The sequence below is a fragment of the Haliaeetus leucocephalus genome, unplaced genomic scaffold, assembly GCF_000737465.1.
Source record: "Haliaeetus leucocephalus isolate CR32 unplaced genomic scaffold, Haliaeetus_leucocephalus-4.0 Scaffold150, whole genome shotgun sequence".
Classification (NCBI taxonomy): domain Eukaryota; kingdom Metazoa; phylum Chordata; class Aves; order Accipitriformes; family Accipitridae; genus Haliaeetus; species Haliaeetus leucocephalus.
In genome coordinates this window covers 1609916-1618127 of record NW_010972586.1, presented here as the reverse complement: position 1 = coordinate 1618127, position 8212 = coordinate 1609916, and positions in this window count along the sequence as shown.

Sequence of the window (8212 nt, the reverse complement as noted above, 5' to 3'; positions counted from 1 at the left end):
GGCGGCGGTAGGGTCCCCCCTCCGAGCCGCGGCCGGGGCTGGCCCTGCTTAACTTTGGAGGGTGGATGGGAGGGGCGAGGCGGGGGGAGGCCGTCAGGCGCGCGGCCGTGGGGGAGCCTGCCTGGGCTGAGGTGGGCGCTGGGAGGGGTGCGGTGGCAGCCGCCCGCCCTCAGACCCCGCGGCGGTCTTCACAGCGGGTTTTCCTCCTTCTTGGGTACGGGGGCCCGCCAGGGTGAGCCCCGGACCCCTGGCTGGGTTTCGGGTGGCTACAAATGCCGGAGGGGTCGCGGTGCCCGTTGCTTGGGGTGGGAAGGCCCGTGGGCTCCTCGGGGGCTCGGCCTCGCCGAACAGGAGCAGGGCTTACCTGTAAGGGGCCAAGTAGCCCGGGTTTTGGCTTCAGCCAGTCCGTGTGCACGGGGGAGTTCCTCGAGGAGCCCACAAGCGGGTGCGGTAGCCAAAACAGTGGGCGTTCAGGGGGTTTTGACAGCGGATCGTTGGTCCTTCATCTGTGAGGTGTTAAATGTGCTGAGCAGAAACATGACACTGTAAGGCACTTGTAATACTTCTGGTTTCCTTTGTGTTAGCAGTACAGGTGCAGTGCTTGGCACCCGTGAAGGCACCCTTGGCTTTGAACGGTAAGGAGCTGCACCAAGCGAATTCAGCAAACGCGAATGTCTTTCCCAAGCCGTTGCCTACCAAGACAGGGAAGAGGGATCCCAGTCTAGCAAATTACTTTGCCTTTGACACTGACCTGTTACCTTCTCTGCTCTAAAATTGTTTGCATTCAGGACCTGTCCCAAATGGTGTCGCTGCTACAGTAGTCCCTAGAAAATTTGTAAATTGGAACAGTGAAATTTGTGGCCTCCCAAGTGCCAGCATGTGGAAGAAAAATAATTAGTAGATACTGATATACTGCAAGCAGGAGGCTGACAGCGGCCTGTGTAAACACACACGGGATTAAACTCCACAGTGCTGTGTTTCCGGGTATATGGCATAGCACCTATGCAAAGAGTTTGGTGCTGGTTCCAAAGCCAGCCCAGAGCTCAGGTGGAGTGCCTGAGGGAGAATAAGCTCTGCACTGGCACAGCTACACTGTCACTGCCACTGAGCCTCTCAGCTTGAGGCTGTGCCTCAGTTAGCAAGTAGCAGACACAGTAGTTGGTGCTGAAAAGTTGATATCTGCGCTGCATGCTTTTCAGGTGATCTGTCCAGCTGACCAAATGCCCACTAGCAGCTGAAGAGTGCTGGTCATGCTTCTGGAACACAGCTTCTGGTTTAGTTTCATCTGACAGAAGTCTAGTTTGTGCATGGCAAGACCTCTCTGCATTAAGAACCAAAGCACAGCAAGTGGGGGTGTTGGAAAGATCCGCTTCAGAAGTGCACTCCTGATCCAAAATAAAACGTACCATAGGCACACCCTAATGCACATCTTTGACTACAGATTGGTCATAGACTGTTTTTCGCAGGGGATGTCACTTCTCCGCTGTTTTCCATTCTGCCCCACATGCTGTCTACACTAATGCATCTGAATGCAATGAGATTCTCATCAGGCGACTAGCAAAAACTCATTTCCCAGGCACAGCAGAGTGGTGATTACTGATTCCGCATCACATAGTGCATGAGCAGAAACACGGAATGATCATCTTGCTTAGTTGTTGACTGACACAAATAGATCCCCTTTCCTCAAGAGGTGTAAAATATTTGTGGTTGTAGCTCCTCAGTCAAAGAACCACCTTGACTAATCTGGGGCTTAACTTTGACATCTGACCTACGTGCTGGCATTTTGTAAAACTTGAGGGCTTTACTGAAGCCCTGCCCGTGGGGACTCACTGTCAGCACTGGGGGCTATGGGGCTTCAGGGCATGGTTCAAGACATTTACCCAGTTTCCTTGTAGCTAATTAGATCTGTTCATCTTAGTACTGAAACAAAAGTAGTTCATGTGTGTATAGGTGGTTAAAGCACTTCTTTGATCCTGTTGTTAGTGGTTGCTATATTTCACACTGACATTCTTCTTTAAATATCAAAGCAGACCCAGACCTTCACTGTCTCTTATGCTAGATTCTTTCATATGTCAGTGCACTGTCAGCGAGTATGTGAGTATGAGAGTTTACTGAGAGTAAACTGAGTATGTGTTTATTTTCTCTGCCTGTTTGATAAGGTACGAAGAATTTAAAATTATGATTCAGCTGCCTTCCTTGCATTGCATCACCACATAATAATGGTGTTTGACTAGCTCTGGAGTTAAGATTTACTACAGAAACATAACAAAATCCAAAGATACACTGATTTGTTGCTGCAGTTGGTTATAAAATTTGAAAGGACTGTATTATTTTACAAATACATTAGAAAATAGTTAGGGATTTTAACTAAATACTCACAGAAACCTTTTGCAGCCCACATATATACCTAATCACATAAATGTCAGTAGTCAAAATCCAGAAGGAGAAAACTTGCCATTTCCATCTCTCTTTATCACTACCATCTACCTTTATTACAGCTACCTATTCAGTATTTGCCTGCTCTGAAGTTATATTCATTATGCTTACACTAAACAAAATATGTTACAGACTGTGGGATGTTCAGAGGGATATGATGAAAATGGAAAAAGGTTCCTCTTGGAACATATATGAGGGCATGTTAAAATTCCTCAGCACTCTGCAGGTAGTATTTTTAGGTATGGAGTGAGTGGGAAGAGACCTATATGGGACAGAGCATTTTTGATGCTCCAGATGCATGCAAGTCATAAGATGAATGTTGACAGAAATGTAGGAAAAGGTGGAGCCCTAACTAATTCTAAGTGTTGAATCTGAAAGAAGACAAATATAGGCTGATGAGACTGTATTTTCTTAGAGCAATTCAGTCAGAGTAGTACACTGGTTCAAATCATGAGGTGCAGAGGACCAGGCAATGAGCTGGGAAGACAAGAAAAGGTGATATGGCTGGGAAGCTCCTTAATTTAATACTCCTTAATATAGAAGGGCCTATTCAGTGTAGGTATGCTGAACAATACTATCCACAGTACTCCCCAGAGTTCCCTTTCACTCTTTCTCAGTAAAAATGTTGGTGTTTGCAAGGATGACTTCCCTGTTTATTGAAGTGTAAATATGTTTCATCCATGTACAAGATGGCAGTATGAGGCAGGAAGAATGAAATGAGTGGTTAATAGCACTGAAGAAATTTAAAAACAGCAAGATGAGACAGAATCTGGTTTACATTATCTTGGGAAGTTTATGCACATTGGTGATGCTGCTAAATAATTTTTGGAAGCAGATAAAACAATGTTTAAAGAGGAAATCTCAAAAAGAGGCAGAAACTTAATATGTTCAATGAAAACTCAATTTTACATGGAAAATCTCTTCCTGACGCTGAAAGAAGTACATGTTCTTTTTGGAGGAATCTGATGTCATGACTATCAAATGGAAAGTACACAAAAGCCAAACAAACAGTACGCTGTGTACTAACTGTGAAAAGAAGGAAATCCTTACAGTAAAATAAGGGAATAGTGTGTAAAAATCCGTTATGACCTGTTCGTTTGTCTGCTTTAATTGTTCATAACTATCTTAAAGATTTTGGAAGTCTCCACAAACTCTCTACACAGACAAACTGAGAACTACACTGAATTCACTGTGGTTTTGTACAGGCACAGTTTCTCTCTATTAAAAAAAAGTGCAAAATCAGGAGAGGGTCTGCAACAGAAGACCAATCTTTCCTGTTCCATCCTCCCTAGCCATGAGCAATTTGTTCACCTCTTCGGTGCAGCTGATTTGAAGACTGTTATCATTTCTCCCCTCAGTTTTCTTTTCTGTAGACTAAACAACCCCAATTCCTTCAGTCTTTCCACATGGATCAAATATTAAACCAGGCGTCATCTGGCTGCGCAGTTTTTAGTTGAAATATTACCTTTATCCTTAAGTGTGAGTAGAAGTTACAGATAAGCACATTTTGTCATTTCTTGCTTTCTTTTTTCTTTTTTAAATTGATCAAGGGACCTGAGGCTATTGTGACAAAAATTACATAGCCCATTAAAAGAATATGTTCAAACTATCTTGTGTTTGTAATATGGTGCACAGGACATTTTGCATCTTAGAGCTAGCAGACATGCGTTATTGTGGTGCTTGTTGTCTTCTGAAGTAATCAAGCCTTTAAAAGAATAATTTGCTACTGTTTGACGGTCTTCAATTTGTAATAGTATCTGTAATGAGGTGTTTCATTGCTTCTGATGGGCTCTTTACAATTTAAAATGGGTACAGAAGAGAGATATATTAAGCATATAGCATGTGACAGATTTTGATTTCTAGTAGTACTAGCATTGGCAGTAATTCTAGCACTTCCTTTCAGCACTATGGCATTTTAGTGAGCTATGATTTATTGTAGTGATATAGAAATATTTCATATCCAAATTGCTCTAGTATATCATGTTATACAGGTAAAAAGAATTCTGGGCATGACATACGTAATAATAATGCTTTATGGTTCTATAGGCACTTTCATCAATGTTAACTGCTTGACAGCTGCCAGAATAAAACTTGGAGTAAGCACAGTGTTCTGTAAGCCTGCTGTAACTGAGTTTTTATTTTTATTTCCTCACTTTGAAATGGGATTTTGATTCTCAAACCTGAATCACTGAAAGTGTGTAATCTTTCCCAGGCTTCACAATGCCATCGTATTACTTGTCTTGGGTTTTTAGTGTATCACTGGCAGCGTAAAGTCATATGTTTAAAGCCAAACTTTAATCCCACAAAGACTAAGAAATTACACCGCTTCATATTATACATTGTCTGAATTATAAAATGGTTAAAAGCTATAACACATCAGGGCCATTGTGACTGCATATAATTCTAAGAGACCACAGTCAAAAAAAAACGACGTCAGGTCCACAAATTGTAAGTCTCTGTATATGGTCTTCAGGAATAATGAAGAAAGAGGTTTATGGGGAGTTCTGTTTGTGTTTTTTTTTGTCTTTTCCTTTATGTGACTTCAGAAAGATGGAGTGTATCATATGTACTGTCTCTTCTATTAAATCATTGAAATAGCTTAGACTTATGTCATCTGGTGCACTTATGCAAAATAAATGTGTCCTATGCTCCGGATAAGTGTCTTCCTTTGGTGAATAGTTTTTAAGCTTTTAAAATTTTGAATCCAAATGCAATTTGAAGTGTTACCCTTTCCACTCTAATGGTCAAAGCATTTATTTAGGTGATACCAGCAACGTGTTTTCAAAATAGTGCAGCTGGAGCCAGAACCATTTTTGCTTTGAGCACATTTGTTTACAGGATATCAGAGCTATCTGTAATTGCATATCTCACTGCAGTGAGCATTTAGCACATAGTCATTCATTTGAATTCTGTTTTTCTTAATGTCTGCAATTGCATAAGATTCCTTAGGGGAAAAGAAAAAAACTGGCAGTAAAGCCTAGCTGTAAGGAAGCGTACAGTCAGATTTCTTTGTTTTCAAGGCAAAAAAGCTAAAACTTCATAGCATTTTAAAAGTATGTGGGTTTTGCTTTCTCTGATTATTACTTACAATAAAGATTCTAGTTGTCCAAACACTTTTGCACATGCCTTAACTATGGCTGTGGTCTCACTGCCATGGAACTACTCACACTTAAAGGTAAGTACCTAGGTGTTTGAAAAGTATGTCTTTGTCAATAACTTTAAGTTCCAGTAATCGATACTTCTAGCTTGATAATGCCCAGAGGTGCAAATCAGGATATACAGCCTGTGGCTCTGGGCTCTTAAGAGGAAAGAGGAGAGAATTCCTTCCTTAAAAATGCAAATGGGAAGTTGAAAAAACTGCAGAGCAACATCACGTCAGATGACTATTGTGAAGAATTGATCCAGCTTTGATCTTTTCATGTGAGGTTTTAATTGTTATTAATATAGTTGTTGGGGCTTTTTTGAGCAAGGTGAAAGTAGGGGAAGAAGGAAATTGGAAGACTGAAACAGAGAAAGCTCATTAATTTTTTAGGAGGTACATAGCAGCTCAGAGGTTAACACTTGGAAGACGACTAACATGCTTAGCATTGAGCAAGCATGTGATTGAGATTGATCCCCACCCTCCAAATACCAGAGGGGACTGTAGTATTCAAGAGGAAAAGTGGGGCTTGCAACTGTTCAAGAAGAAAATGACAATGACAAGTACAAGAGTTTTTCCTTTACGATTCATGAAGATACCGGTCAGATGTTTAGAGAGCTTTTATATGAAAAGTGGTAATTTTATAAAAGACCAGAGTATCTAGAACCAGTGAGAAGGCTCCTTCAAGGATGGTTTTAAATGGACAAAAATATGTTGGTGGTTTGTTTCAAGATGAGTGAAAGGTTAAGATAAATTATATTTCTCTATTCAACTCACTCTGCAGCCTGCTGCGCTGACAGAAGTACAAAGTTAGCTTCATTAGTGCAGGAAATATGGCTTAGAAGATACAGAGAAAACAGATATGTATAATTTCAGTGTCCCTGAAGTTCAGCATTGTTATTACCCTGCTAAAAGTACTGTCTGATCAAGGACCCCATCTATCTAGTAGGTTTCTAATCAGTAAGATGCAGTGTTACTAAAAAGAAGAATTAATTTACTATCTTACAGAATACACTATGTAAGAAAGATATCTCAAGCTGCCGACAAAGATTTGGGGTCAGTTCTTCACGTGCATATTTTTTTTTAACTTTGAAAGACATTTCATACTTACGCATATGCAGTTGCCTGCATACACTTGACTTAGATACCACCCTATTTGTTGCATGTTTCGGGGTCATTATGAAAATATACACTGAAGTAAAGAAAATATTTTATTAGAGCTGTAATATTCTTCCTGGAGATGTTGCCAATCAGAGATCAAATTTCTGAGAAATACATACCATGATCCTTTGTCTATATAAAATCATTTTGTATAAATTTTTGTACATTAAGTGTATGCAGTAGCTAAAGGAACTCTGTCAGGATTACATAAGGATCTAGGAAAGGCTGCTAGTGCTACTTACAAGATGAGCAGTAAGTGCTCAGCTGTAGGCAAGTATATATAGTTGGTGTTTTTCCTTAGTATCTTTTGTTTGAACAGTGTTACTGTCAGTCATATGTAAACTCCTGTACAGTGATCCTCGTTAAGAATTTCTGTGTCACAGTATCTAGGAAAGTGTGATGGTTTCTTGCACTTGAAAAAGAAGCAGTATCCTGACTAGCGTGGTACAATAACTCTGCACGTATTGACATTTTAGTGGTGTTTGCATGGGTTTTGCAATATTCAAATGAATGCCATTGAAGCTAGTCTTCTTTTCTTCTCTGTTATCTCTTCTAAATTGATTCTTCCTATTCTAAGTGATCTATTTTATAAAAATCCTACTCTAGAGTGCTTTGAAAATTCTATGTTTTGTGTCCGGTAACTTATTACAGCAGTCACCCTTGTATTTCATCAAAGGGTTTATTGTAGTGCTGGTAATGAGTGGTAATGTGAATGTGTTAATTTTGAGAAAGGAATTCTAGATAATTTGGAAATAATTCTGATTCTCAGTTTTGGAGAGCTTCACTGATGGCAGTGGGACCCTTTTGTGGTGGGTTGGCCTTGGCCAGATGCCAGGTGCCCACCAAGCTGCTCTATCACTCCCCTCCAGAAAATAAGAAGGAGAAAAAACTCATGGGTCAAGAAAAAGGCAGTTTAATAAAGCAAAAGCAAAGGCCGCGTGCAGAAGCAAAGGAAAACAGAAGATTTATTCTCTACTTCCCAGCAGCAGGCAATGTCTGGCCACTTCCCGGGGAGCAGGGCTTCAGTACACCTACCAGTTGCTCCAGAAGACAAATGTCGTAATAATGAATGCCCCCCCCCATCCTCCTCCTTTCTCTTAGCTTTATTGCTGAGCAGATGTCATATGGTATGGAATATCTCTTGGTCAGTTTGGGTCAGCTGTCCTGGCTATGTACCCTCCCAAACTCTTGCCCACCCCCAGCCCACTGGCCTCTGGGCCTGAGGGGAGGATGTTGGAGAGAGACCCTTGTTGCTGTGCCAGCACTGCTCAGCAGTAGCCAAAACACTGGTGTGTTATCAACACCTTTCTAGCTACAAATACAAAGCACAGCACTATGAGGGATGCTATGGGGAAAGTTAACTCCATCTTAGGCAGACCCAATACAACTTTATATTTACAAGTCAGATGTTCAGAGGTGCCTGAAGAATCTCAGCACTGAACTCCCATTATCAAAAGAGGAACTAAGAGGCCTGAC